Consider the following 13,652-nt stretch of genomic DNA (forward strand, 5'->3'; position numbering starts at 1 on the left):
CCTACTGATTAGAGATCACTGTGCACCTTGACACAACAGCGCCAAAATGTACACACAAACATTGACATTTGAGGATGGAAAACTTAATTTATATGAAGTCAATTTAAAGCAAGAATAAACCTTTAACCAACGAAAGTCACCAATCGGACGAACTGTTTACTTTTTCTGGCTGCTCCTTCCTCGTGACGCACGAACACACCCCTTTCCAAAAGATCATGTGGCCAACCTCCGCGAGCTCTTTTGATTGACAGCGCAATCAACCAATGAATATTAGGGACTCTGATAGCCCTGGTTTCTATTGGACATAGTGCAACAGGATTCACCAATGGTGGAAGGCAAGGGTGGGTTTTGTACTGCGGATTCTGAACTACAGTCAGTGAAAAAAGGATCGAAAGAGACGGAGTTTGAGGCAGTAAATCCCGGGACAGGGGCCGGAGACCAGGGAGCGATCGGAGAGCAGGCTCGGGATGGATAGGCAGTGATCGGTTCAAGGCGGACACTGATTCGAAGCCGCAGCCACTCCCTCCTTGACAGGTTCAGCTGAGTAAGTGAGTCAGTGGCGAGCGGACAGTGACGGTGACAGTCGCCGGCTAGCAACCAGAGCACTGATTGTCTCAACAGTGACTGCGCCAAGAGAACAAGGTCATGTGGACCAGGCCTGTCCACGGTAGCGACAGAGTTAAGTGCCTGGGACCAGCTTGCTGGGGCTGGGGGCGGGGTGCTGAGGTGAGTGCCCAGAGGATAAGAGAGAGGGCAGAGAATGAAGAATGATGGTTGGGATCGGGATCCGGGAGCGGGAGCGGGCGGCGGGGCGGGGGGGATTGAAGACAGTGAGAATAGAGGGTGCTATCTTGATCTGATGTGGGGGCACATCAAGAGGGTGCTGTATGTTTGGAGAGTGCTGCAAAGTTAGACGGGGAAGATCCAAACTGCAATGCCAGTGCGAAAAAAGTGAACTCCTAAAGTTCTCATACTCGTTTGATGAGTATTTACTTTGGAATAAAATGTTTGGTTCGCTTTGAAAATGAATGCCTTTCCTATATCCTTGCCTGCCCTCCCAACTGATAGTTTACAGTTTGAATAATCTGTCTCCTACCCAAGTATCTACAGGTGAAGATCTAGCCTTGACACCTCCGGTGTTAGAAATATTTCAGTTTAAAATTCTGTGTTTGGACCATGAAGTTTTTAAACCTCACCCGTGAGGAATATTTAAAGGGATGACAGAAGTTTTGTTTAAATGTTACCTAATCTTTGCGCGACCAGACCATCTTCGGTTGTATTTCCACTGTAAAACTCAAGTAGGTACTCAGTTTCATTTTTTTCTCGAGTCCAGTGTCATACAGTAGTTCCTGTTTGGAATTGACAGTGATTTTAAGTAGTTGTTTATATGACATTTAGGAATGGAGGAAATGTTTGAAAGTTTGGTTTGCAACGTTTAAAACCAGGTTTTTTTTAGTGGGCTGGAGATGAAACCAGCAGTGGCTCCTTCTTTGCATATTTTGCGGGCACGTCGTTTTAGTATATCGGCTCTGATTTTTTTGGTGTTGGAATTCCAAGTTTCATTGGAGAAAGAGCTGAAGGGCTAACTTACACACGAATCATTCTCTTGATTTGTTTTGCGATTTTTAATGTCTTTTTTTATTACTATGTTTGTACACATTTGGATGTGGGGACGGGGCAGTTCAGACATTGCAAATTTGTAAGCCAGCAGTCTCCTGTTTATCCTTGTCTTATGTCATTGGGGTGGGGGAGTGGTGCGCTTCTGTTAATTGTCTCAATTAAGTTTTGTTTTTGCGTCAAAGTCTCACTAAAAGTAGGAGTGAAAAATATTGCCTTGAATGTAGTCATTGCTTACACCTGATGCTGCCATTGAACAATGTGATGATGATTAGACTTGGGTGGGAGTGGGGCACATCATTTAAAAGTAATTGCATATTTTCCTTTTAGTGATTCAAGGCTTTTTAAAATATAAAGTATTTAATTGAAAGGCAGACACAAATCGATACATAGCTATAGGGCCATGTAATGGCCAGTTCAGAACAGTCATTTGAACCTTTAAAATTGAAAGAAAATTCGGCTTTGTGTGTTCTATACAATGCGTATTATGATTTCATACTCGCGTTACCATAGAAATGTTAATCCGAGCTGCAACTGCAGTCCTATATTAGAAAAAAATACTATATTTATATAGTACCTTTTTATAACCTCAGGACATCCCAAAGTGCTTTACAGCCAAATAACTACATTTCAACTGTAGTCCCTCGTTATAATGTAGGGGAAAGCAGCAGCCAATTTGCACATAGCAAGGTTCTACAACAGCAATGAGACAATCATCAGCTAATTTGTTTTATTGATGTAAGTTGAAGGATAAATATTGGCCAGGACACTAGGAGAATTCTCCCCTTCAGATACACCATGTTACCTTTTCCATCCACCTGAGAAGTCAGAATGCCTACCTTAAAAAAGTATTGCTCTTCTCTCCGGCAGGATTTCCGCAAGTCAGGCAGGGCCTTGGTTTAACACATTATCCGGAAGATGGCTTCTCTGACAGTGCAGCTTTGTCCCAGAACTGCACTTATCTTTGGAGATAGGAGCAGTGGGTAAGCTGCTCACCCCATTGAACGTGTTCTGACATTCAATTACATTATGACTGACATGTACCTCAACTCTAGTTATCTGCCTTTGCTCCATATCCCTTAATACCCTTGCCTAAAAATCATGTTGAATTTGAACCCAGCTGTAACAGCTTTCTGAGAGCTATGCTGACTCTCTGATTAGTTTGTGCTTGTCAAACTGCTCAGTCACTCTGGCCCTAACAACAGATTCTAGTAACTTCCCCACAGTAGACGTTAGACTAATGGCCTGTAATTTCCAAGTTTCTCCTACCCTTCTTAAATAATGGAATGACATTGACAACTTTCTAATCCAAAGGGACACTTCCTGAATCAAGACTTTTGAAAGATCATGATTAAATAACCTGCAATGTCTTCACCTACTCCTTCACATGACCTGGGATGGAAACCATCAGGTCCTGGTGATTTGTCTATCTTCAGTTTCACTGTTTTCTCCATGAACATTATTTTGCTTCGACTAGATTTAATAAGCATCTGTCTGAATTCAAATTTGACTTTTCCTCTTTCTCTGGTACTTTATCCTCTTTCTCAGCTATGAAGACTGATACCAGGTAATTATTGAGCAAGTTTGCCATTTGCTAATTGTATATTGTGTTTAATTGTATGCAGATGGTGGGCATTGACTGGGAATTCACTTGAGCTGCCCTTTGGGGGTGCAGAGGGGTGGGGGGAAGAGTCCACACAGAAGGCATGATGAAAAAGCAAGCGCCTTGAGGTGCACTGGCCCACGAGTGATTACATGTGTATCCCTGTGCCCGTGAGTAATTTTACATGCATCCATTTGCCCGCGTGCAACCTCAGTTGCAACTGCAGCCTCAGACCTTGACAGCTTTAGTGGAACATACATGTTTCCACAGCCAGGAAGGAAGGAAGGGTGGAGCGGAGGCCTCGACTCGTGGAGTTCACTCTCTGCAACCCTCCCAAAAAAGAATGAGGAGACGCCACTCTTTGGAAACAGGTAAGAGCCCAGAGATGGGTTTTCCCTCTGTGGAAGAGGAATTGTTGTCCCCACAGATCCTGCCACCCGTCCCAGCATCATGCACAGTCAGCAAGCATCATCCATCCCTTACTAGGGTAAGACAGATCACTCTGTCCAGTCTGTACCTCTGGGGATGGGAGGGGCCCCCTGCCCTAGGGTAGGTTGGACGTTCCACCTGGTTTGACCCAGTCACTCGTCATCAGGTCTGACTCCCTGGAGGCTGAAGTGGGTGAGGCTGTGTTGGGGATGACGAACGCCCATATGCTGGGTCACCAGGCAGCAGCAGTGGAGGGGAAGGCCCCTTTCTCTTTGTCTCTGACTTTGGTTCAAGGGGGCTGGTACTGGGGATGGACCTTTTCCCTGTGTCATTCTACAGCCTAGTGCCTCAGGCAAAACAAATCCCCAAACCGCTGCCGCCCTCTGGCCCAGAACCCCAGAGGAGCACAGGGAGACCCCTCAGCGATCAATCCTGGGTGTGGGATGGTGACAGAGATAGGGCCGGCTAGTGTGATTGGGCCGCACATTGCACCCTGTGTGGTGGGTGGGTCAGACACTGATGGTAATGACCAGGAGGAGGATGAGGGTGTGGTGGAGGGCACTGGGGATGATTTAGAGTCCATCGCCAATGAGACAGTGGCTGCCCTTATGCCCCCTGCTGAGTCTCATCTCATTTCCCTTGTGGAGCTCTGGGAATTCCTGGCTAAGAACTCTAGTCACTGTGACAAAGTCCAGCTGTCCTTTGCCCATTGGTTGGAGCTGGCGCTGCCCGTGAGGTCCATCTACTCAGCCCTAAAGATTGTGGGCATGAGCAAGGATGTGAGCCGACTCGAACTGCACCAGTTCAAGGTGTTCCACACTGGGATGCTGAAGGAGTGGAGGACCATGAGTGACTCCACTCCCTCTCCACAGCTGGGTGTTGGTGGTGGTTGCACTATACTCTTGCCAACCATTACCAGCCTCAACATTAACAGCAACAAAGAAGGAAACCATAGATTCCTCAACTTCTCACTACTCAGAGGGAGAGTGTGCAGTGTACTTGCAGTGTGCAAACAGTCATGGGAGACAAAGCTATATGGCCCTTGGAGTGGCAGTGAGGGGTCCACGTGACTCACCTTGCCTCCAGTTCAGGTGGGGTGACTATCTTGTTAGTCCCACATTTTCAGCCCGGGATCTTGCAGGGTTGGGGGGTGTCAAAGAGCTGTCAGGCTGCTTGCTCTGTCTTATTGTCCAGCTGGGGGACATGCTGCTTCACTTTGTGAATGTGTATGCTCCCCAGGCTGGCACGCAGCAACTGCACTTCATTAAACAAGTGTCCACTCATCTTGGCTCCATTGAAACTCATGAGTTGCAATTTCAGCTGTATGCTTGAAGCGAGGAACTGCTCTGGTTCTCTGCAATGCCAAGTGGGTGGCGATGGAGACTGAGGGACCGCTCCTGGTCAGTTCCTACAACTTTGTAGATGCCTGGTGAAATCTCCATCCCGACTCCAGTGCTTCCTCTTTCTTGAGGCCTTGAGAAGGACGACCTTTACGTTTCTTGAGCGTACATCTCCTGCATTCTGGCAGTTCCTTGCAGCCGGTGCCATGTTCAGACCACTGCCTGATGTGGGCAGAATTGGTTTCATTCTGGACACGGGTGGGGTCCGCGTACTGGCATTTAAGTAACCTGCTGCTGGAGGATAAGCGGTTCCGGGACTCATTCCATCTATTCTGGATTGGAAAAGGAAGTAGAGGAACTTACCCTCCTCAAGGCTATGGTGAGACGTGGGCAAAACTCACGCCAGTATCTTCTGTCAGGAATACACAAGGGGGTTGACGAGGAGGCAGAAGGCCAGGGTTGAGCAGTTGGAGCAGGAGGTGCTTGACCTGAAGTCCCATCTCAGGCAGGTCGTCGAGGACCCAGCTTTGTGGAGAAGGGCGTGCTGAGGGACCTGCAGCTAGTCGGGCCCTGAGGCGTGTTCAATACAGTCCCAAGACAGAATGATGTGTGACCTGTAGATGGTGATACATTGTGACAGGTGGACTGCTGTTGGGATTGAATTAGTGGGTTGCATATGGCTTAATTGTCAGAAGAGTCACAATATTGACATCTTTCAATTCAATATCATGGAACTATTTCAAAACTCTAAGATTTCGTCAGGTGTGCATTTCCACAACAAAACACACATTCAAATGTTGCACTTATTTGTGAATGACAGAACAGGAAACTTCTTTAACTGCAGGAAATGCTGGAAATATACTCCAAATCTATCTGTATTTGGATAGGAGTGAGGAAGAAAAGGTAGGTTTTAGAGACTTTTTATCAGTAAGAATTTGTTTTCTAGTCAATGTTACAATAATGTAAAGCTGAACCTCTATTTCATATCTCTCTTTATAGTGATTGCTTGAGATTTGTAAATTAAACCTGGTGACCCCTTAGGAGTTGAATGCATTTCTCTTGGTACAGTTTTCCTATGATCATGCGATTTCTTTGTATTTTTCCAATTTAGTCACTTGATTTAAAGTTGCTACAGAAAAAAATGACGGTAGAATGGCTTCTCACACATACAGCTGAATTTTACCAGCCATTTGGGGACAGGCTCGGAAATGGGAAGTCTGGAAAAATGGCGTGGGAAGGTGATGGGAGAGGTGCCTGACTTTTTCTGACACCGTACTACCTTGCCATGTTGTATGTTCAGTAGGCCTCATAAAGAGGTTGAGTCTTGTATTGAGTCTTGTATGGTTGAGCATTAAATGTTTATTGATAACACATAACTATGTACATATATCCAGGGTATAGCCCAAGCTATAAACTAACTCCCTGCTTGCTTCTACACAGGCCTCTGTTCAGTCCACAACTCCCGACTCTAGTCTTGGGTCATGTGTCTGGCGGTACTGTTTCCCAGTCCCACATTAACCCTTCTACTACATCTCCCCCCCCCCCACCCCCCACCCAAGTCTTTACCCAACATGTTTACATTACAATCATGCTACTCCTTAAATCTCTGACCTTATAAATTCAGACAGTCTAGAGGCTTGACAATTCTTACAGATCTCGTTCAGGTCATATTTTGAGGAGTGGTAGGCTCCATTAATTTGGACAACCTTAGTTGATTCGGAGTTTGAGTTGTCTGTATTTCTGGCACTTAGTTGTTTTCTTCTAATTCGTTCTAGGGTATAGTAGGAGATTTGCCTCCAAGGCTGAGGAGGAGGCTCCTGCTGTTCCTCCTGATCATGCCTGCTGGTATATGGATGAGGTATGACCTTGGCCAGTCATCGTCTCTCCAGATAATGATGCCCTCTCTTTCAAGATCCCGGAGCTATACCCTGTCCCCTTTGTGTAACTGTGGCAGGTTTCCAGTGCGGGGCTTCTATTGTAGGTGGATGCCTATCGCTGACTGCAGGACTGTTCTCAGTCTTGAACGTTACGGTAGTCCTTGACTGCCAATCCTGGGATTAGTTTCTTTGGCAGCATTGGGATTTGGGGGCAGAATTTTCTGCCCATCAGGAGCTCCAGTGGGGCTAATCCACATTGCAGGAGGGTGGATCTATAAGTTAAAAGCACCATAGGGATGTTGTTGCTCTTCTTTCTCAGAAGAGCTTAAATGGTGCGGATGCCCCTTTCCACCCCCCACTGTTTGATCCTGGATGCCTTGGGGAGCTGGTACGGTGTTGAAAGCTGTAACTGATGGTAAATTGGGTGAAGTATTCATTTGCGAATTACGGGCTGTTATCAGACACCACCTCGCCCAGGACGCCATGGCTCGCAAACATTTCCTCCAAGGATCTCGCTACTGCCTTGGTGGTCGTCATGCATGATCGCTTTACCTCGAACTGTCAGAAGTAGTCAACTGCAATGAGAAAGGATTTTCTATTAAAGATGAATAAATCGAATCCCAATCATTCCCATGGCCTAGTAGGGAACTGTGTGAGGATGAGGGGCTTTCTGGTCTTGCTTGTGCAGCGCACACACCTAGCAGTTTGCGATCATTTCTTCAACGGTCCCTTGATATGCCTGGCTGCCATACTGCAGATTATAAAGTGCAAAGCACATGACCAATGTCCAGATAGCCCTGATGAATTATTTGGAGAATCTCCAGCCAAAGGGAGATAGGGATGACCAACCGCTCATTGTATACTAGCAGATCATCTGTCACGATGAAGTGTTTCTGTTGTTCAAACCAAATTTTCATGACGCTGTTGCCTGGCCTCTGCTGTGAGTACCCTTGGTGACAGTAACGGTGGATGCGGACACACTTCTCATCTCACATTTGCTCCTGATGGATTTGCTGAAGTTTCCCTGAGATAGCTGGCAGTTGGGGGTACGACTTGAACTGCTCAACCAGGTTGACAGTGTTGCAGGAGGGTTGGCCATGGCCCTGGATAATGCAGTCAAATGCAGTCATTTGATATTTCCCTTGCACATACTGTCTCATATGTGAATATCATGAGATGCAAACGGAATCTCTGAATTCTGGGCGGCAGGCACCTTTGCAAGTCCCTTCTCGTCTGTCTGTGGTTTATGATCCATTTCAATGGTGACTTTCAGGCCGTTAATGAACTTCTCACAAGCCCACATGACTGCGGGAGCTTTGTCAATAACAGCTTACCATGTGTCTGACAGTCCTCAAGACGTGTAATATACTGGTTAGCAACATCGATTTAGTTGTTCCTGAAATAAAACTGCCCCTAGGCCTGTGGATGAGGCATCCATTGCTATAGTGGGCTGAGATCGGTCATAATGAGCCAGGATGTCAGGTGAGAGCAGCCAAACACTTGTTCCCAGTGCGCATGCCAGCACCACACTTGGCCTTTTTTTGAGAAGCTGTCGCAGGAACTCTGCGACTTGCGCCAGGCTGGGTAGAAATTTCACCAACTGGTTCACCGTGCCCAGGAATCTCTGGACATCTAGAATAGATGTTGGGGCTGGAAACTCGTTGATAGCTTTTTTTGTGGGTCTACCATGATGCCTTTGCTGCTGACAATGTGTCTTAAGAACCAAATAGAGGTCTTGGAGAACTCGCTGTCCTAATTCTGTGTCAGCCCTGCTCTCTGCATGTAACCTAGGACCGCCGTGAGCTTCCAGTCATGTTTCTCCAAGGTCGTACCATGGACCAAAACATCATCATACAGCAGATGACACCCTCCAGGCCTTGCAAAATGGCTGACATCATGCATTGAAAAATCTCGGCTATTGAGGTAATGCTGAAGGGCAAGCAGTTGAAACACCATTCAGCCGGCTAAGTGATGGGGAATGTCCAGTTGTTACTGCACTTGTTTCATGAGTGGGGGCAGTATTTTCCGTGATGTGAACAGGCACGCGGGCTTGGTATCCTCCTTTGATGTAATACTTGTATGCGGTCCTCAGTTGTCCCAATCCAGTGAAGAGTTCAGGAAACTTTTTAAATTTTGAACCAGACCCTTGCTGGTTGACCTCAAATTTTCTGCAGGAGGTTGAGGTCGACACAGGCCTTTCTGCTTAAAAGGGAAAATTCTTGATTGTGGATTAGAAATAATCTCCTGTATTCATTTACCTTTGGATAAGAGTGTCGCCTGCAATGTACAGTAACTGAGAGCTTGATGCTGCCTACTCTGTATAGCTGTGTCGTGGGTGGCATCAGGCATTGCCACCACCCATGGTTCCTTGTCCGAGAGAACTGTAACACTGGCTCCCCGTGTCCAGTTTGAAGTTGGTGAGGTGACCGTTTACTGAGATGTCCGCATTCCAAAAAGAGAATCCAGGATCCTTGACCTCACCCAAGATGCAGAGCTATGTCTCTTCCTGGTGTGGTACTTCAACTTCATGGACTGTCTCGGGTCCTCCGCCTGTCTGGGTGTCTTGGTTTTGTGCAGCTTTCTGAAGTTTCCCAGGCAGTTACAGTTGAAACACTGGATTGAGATTGCTGGACATTGCTTTCACCTATGAAGTTGCTTGGCGCCACAGTGTTGGTGTAGTTGCCCACCCTCTTGTGGTCAATTTGGGTATTGCCTTCCTTGGCCTGGAGTCTCTCTGCCCCTTTGCTTTACTAACTGGACAGTCGGGGGTGCTCTGTACCATGGCTCACTTTTGCCATGTAAAATGTATCCGTGCTGTTGGTGGATTTCAGACTTCTTGACTTTGGATGGCCATTTTTAGAATCAGATCTTCCTTGGCCTGTAGTATGTCTGAAAGAGCATTGCCAGCCACTCCGACAACAACTTTCTCTCTTGTGAGTTCTGACTTAAGGTCGCTGTTGTCACAGCCCTCAACTGATCTGTATAATTCATTTTGAAAAAAGAGTCAACCAGTTCTCCAGGCTGTTGGACACATTTGTTGAATTTTGCTCTCTCTAAAATTTTGTTTCTTAGATTAAAATATGTCTTGAACGATTTTAGAATTTCTTCAAATTTATCTGAGGATTTGTTTATTCCTTGCCTCGCAATAATATCATCAGCTGTTGGACCTACTGAATAAAGTAGTGTATTCACTTGTTCAGCTTCTGGCTTTCTCTCTAATCCTGAAGCTATCATGTATCTTAAGAAGCTTTGCCAACATCCCCAATATTGTGATTAACCTGGCCCTTGGATCAGTTGGTCTGGTAATGCTGATTTGTTGCCCATGGTTGCTTTAAAGTTCAGGTGAGTACAGCTTTAAATATTGTGCAGGTTTTAAAGATGGTGCCACTGTAACCATTTTTCAAAGCGTCTTCTCGCGCTTATTGCGTTTTGGCAGGCTCCCACCGCAATGGCGGTCCTGGCTCCTTTTGGGGTTTTTTTTGGCAGCGATTTGTTAAATCAACAATGTGGGGCCTTCCCTGTGATTTTTGGAGGATTTTCGGGCATTTTACAATCAATTCCCAGCTTTGGATGAGGTTTTTAATCCTTCCGCTTTTTTCTTACTACAGCAGCTGATTCTGAACTTGGCCACAGTGCTTTTGGAAACAGCCTGCTCTTTTTTTTACATCACCGGAGCTTTTTAAGTTAGTACTGGCTTAGAGCTGAGCTTTTTGCTCACCACCGCCAGGTCATTTGACTCTGCACACCGTGGACATTCACAACAGATCTCTATGAGATCTTGAGAGTTCTGCACAGTGGAGTTTATTTCTCTGCCTTTCTGCTTCGAACCCTGCAAAGGAACTTCTTTCAAGTGATCTCACTCTGTGTCTTTATTTCACATGCTTTCAGTCAAGTCAGAATGCTGTTCCTTTAATTTTCCAGCATTTAATTTCTGCTGCAGGTTCCCTGTGGTTCTGGGCTTTGCCATTTGCTGCCATCATTTTGTATGTTCAGTACGTTTCAGGAAGAGCTTCTGAGTCTTGTATGATTGAACGTTAAGTATTTAACAATAACACATAACTGTGTACATATATGCAGCGTATAGCTCAAGCTGTGAGCTATGCATGCTTGCTTCTACACAGGCCTCTGTCCAGTCCACAACTGACTCTAGTCTCTTTACATCAGACTGTGGGTGCACTATTTCCCAGTCCCGCCTTAACCCTTGCTCTGCTAGATACCTTTATACTACATGCTGCACTTTCAGCCCTGGAAGTGAGACTTTGGCCTTTGCTAAACCCAGCCATAGTGTTGCAATTTCCTCACAAACTAGTCTGCATCCAGATCCTATTGATACTGGTATACAGCTTTAGTCACGAGTCTGTTACATTGTTGTTTTGCAACATAACCAAGGTGTGACGAGCATCATCCATGGAGCTATCTTGATTTGATATCATTGAAAAAGCTAAGTATGCTGAAGGTGGTACACTGGTACAAAACAGCAAATGGAGCTAGACAGGATACTGGCCTCCTGAACTTACCCTCAATTTAGCTGAAACTGGTGCCAAACTAATGGCACCAATGTAGAAACCAAGTTGAAAGAGCCAAGTAGGATGATTAGCAGCATGTCTATTTTGGAGATCTTGAATGGAGCAAGACACCCAGTGAGATCTTTGCCTATCGCACTGAAGCCTAGTGCTATATATCAGTGACCAGAGGAATCAATGTGCACCACCAGCTAAACTATTGTACAATTTTGATTATAGATTCTTTTTTCAGAGTGTAGTACACAAAACGAGGATGCAACTAACTATTTGAAGCAGGACACACACAACCAATTCTTTATCTCCCTCCAATTTTTTTGGATCAGCATATTGTTACTTTCTTTCGTGGGATGTGGGCGTTGCTGACAAGGCCAGCGTTTGTTGCCCATCCCTAATTGCCCTTGAACCAAGTGGCTTGCCGCACCATTTCAGAGGGCCGTTAAGAGTCAGCCACACTTCTGTGGGTCTGGAGTCATGTAGGCCAGGCCAAGTAAGGACATTATTGAACCGGATGGGTTTTTACGACAATCGACAATGGCTTCATGGTCACCATTACTGAGACTAGCTTTCAATTTGATTTATTAATTGAATTTAAGCTCCACCAGCTGCTATGGTGGGATCTGAACCCATGTCCCCAGAGCATAGCCTGGCTTTCTGGATTACTAGTCACCCATTACCTTCACCCATCACCTCTTGTCATGTTGACCTACATTGGCTCCCAGTTAAACAATGCCCTTTTTTTAAAAAAAAATCTTTGTGGCCTCGTTCCTCCCCATCTCTGTAATCTCCTTCATACCCACAGCCCTCTGAGATCTGTGTTCTTCCAATTCTGGCCTCTTGAGTATCCCTGATTTTTAATCACTCCACCATTGGCAGCTGTGTTCCCAGTTCCAAGCTCTGGAACTCCCTTCCTAAACCTTCTTGTCCCTCTACCTCCCTCTCCTTTAAGGATCCTTAAAACATACCTCCTTGTAGCTTGGAATCATATTTAGTCTTATTTCCCTGTGAAGTATTGCAGGTGCAGTTACTCATAGTTTGTGAAATAAAGAAATAGTCAAAGGTAAAAATCCCTTGGTTTATGCCCAATTTATCCAAACTCGAGTACCAATCACCGACTCAATTCTGCCAAATTGTTTACAAACCGTTCCTTTCTAAAACTTGTACAACATTAGGTGGGAGAGATAAAAATAAAAAAACTGCAGATGCTGGAAATCCAAAACAAAATCAGAATTACCTGGAAAAACTCAGCAGGTCTGGCAGCATCGGCGGAGAAGAAAAGAGTTGACGTTTCGAGTCCTCATGACCCTTCAACAGAACTGCAACAGAAGTTCTGTCGAAGGGTCACGAGGACTCGAAACGTCAACTCTTTTCTTCTCCGCCGATGCTGCCAGACCTGCTGAGTTTTTCCAGGTAATTCTGTTTTTGTTTAGGTGGGAGAGGCCTGTTGCGTGGTTTTACTTATTCGTTCATGGATTGTGGGCATTGCTAGTAAAGCCAGCATTTATTGCCCACCCCTAATTGCTTTTGAGAAGGTGGTGGTGAGCTGCCTTCTTGAACCGCTGCAGTCCATGTGGTGTAGGTACATATGGAGCACCGTACTGATGGCTTTCCTTTGACTCCTCACAGCTTACTGAAGTTGCAGCTAGTCATTTTGTCCTGATCTTTGCTTATTTATGGCACTATTTATAGAAACCAGCTAATCTGCCATGACGATCTGAGGGATAGTCTGGAATACAATTGCAATTCTTGGTTTCTATCTTGACCTGTCCATTTAACTGCTTGGATATTCTTTTAGTAGATGCATCCTGAAGTAAAGGCTAGTTGCTATCTGCAATACACAAAAAACCTCTATGGCAGCTGTTTGACTGCTTCCCTTAGGGAGAGGCCAGATTATTTGAAAGTCTGGAAAAACAACAAACTACTTTTTTTTGTATAATCTGTCTTTTAAAGCTTGCTCAGTTATGACTTGTTATTTCATACAGTGTAATATCTGGATTGTGTCAAGTGTGCTAGATACAAGACTTTTTTGTAAAGTGGCATATCTCCTGTGACTCACAATGAGTTGATAGATGTGCTGTTTTATATTAGGGGAGTTATTTCCTGCATATAACCACTGTGTTATCAGGGTCACTGAATAACAGGGAATTAGACATTCTGTCTTTATCACATTAAATTTGGGGGTTGTTTTGGGTTTGAATTTTGCCAATGTCCAGTTTTCTGAAAAACTGTATATGAGTGGCCTTGGTTATTAAATGCTCCTTTTTAT

At 45.3% G+C, this 13,652-nt stretch overlaps 1 protein-coding gene across 1 annotated transcript in view; it reads left to right on the top strand.

Moving 5' to 3' along the window:
- The first annotated feature begins 382 nt into the window (after positions 1–382).
- LOC121273195 (vitamin D3 receptor B-like) overlaps positions 383–13,652 on the top strand; it is a 242,994-nt gene continuing 229,724 nt past the window's right edge. The window contains exon 1 of the mRNA XM_041180186.1: positions 383–544. The gene's annotated coding sequence lies outside the window, so the exon portion shown is untranslated. The remainder of the gene's footprint in view (positions 545–13,652) is intronic.

This window comes from Carcharodon carcharias, chromosome X (genome assembly GCF_017639515.1).
Source record: "Carcharodon carcharias isolate sCarCar2 chromosome X, sCarCar2.pri, whole genome shotgun sequence".
Taxonomy (NCBI): domain Eukaryota; kingdom Metazoa; phylum Chordata; class Chondrichthyes; order Lamniformes; family Lamnidae; genus Carcharodon; species Carcharodon carcharias.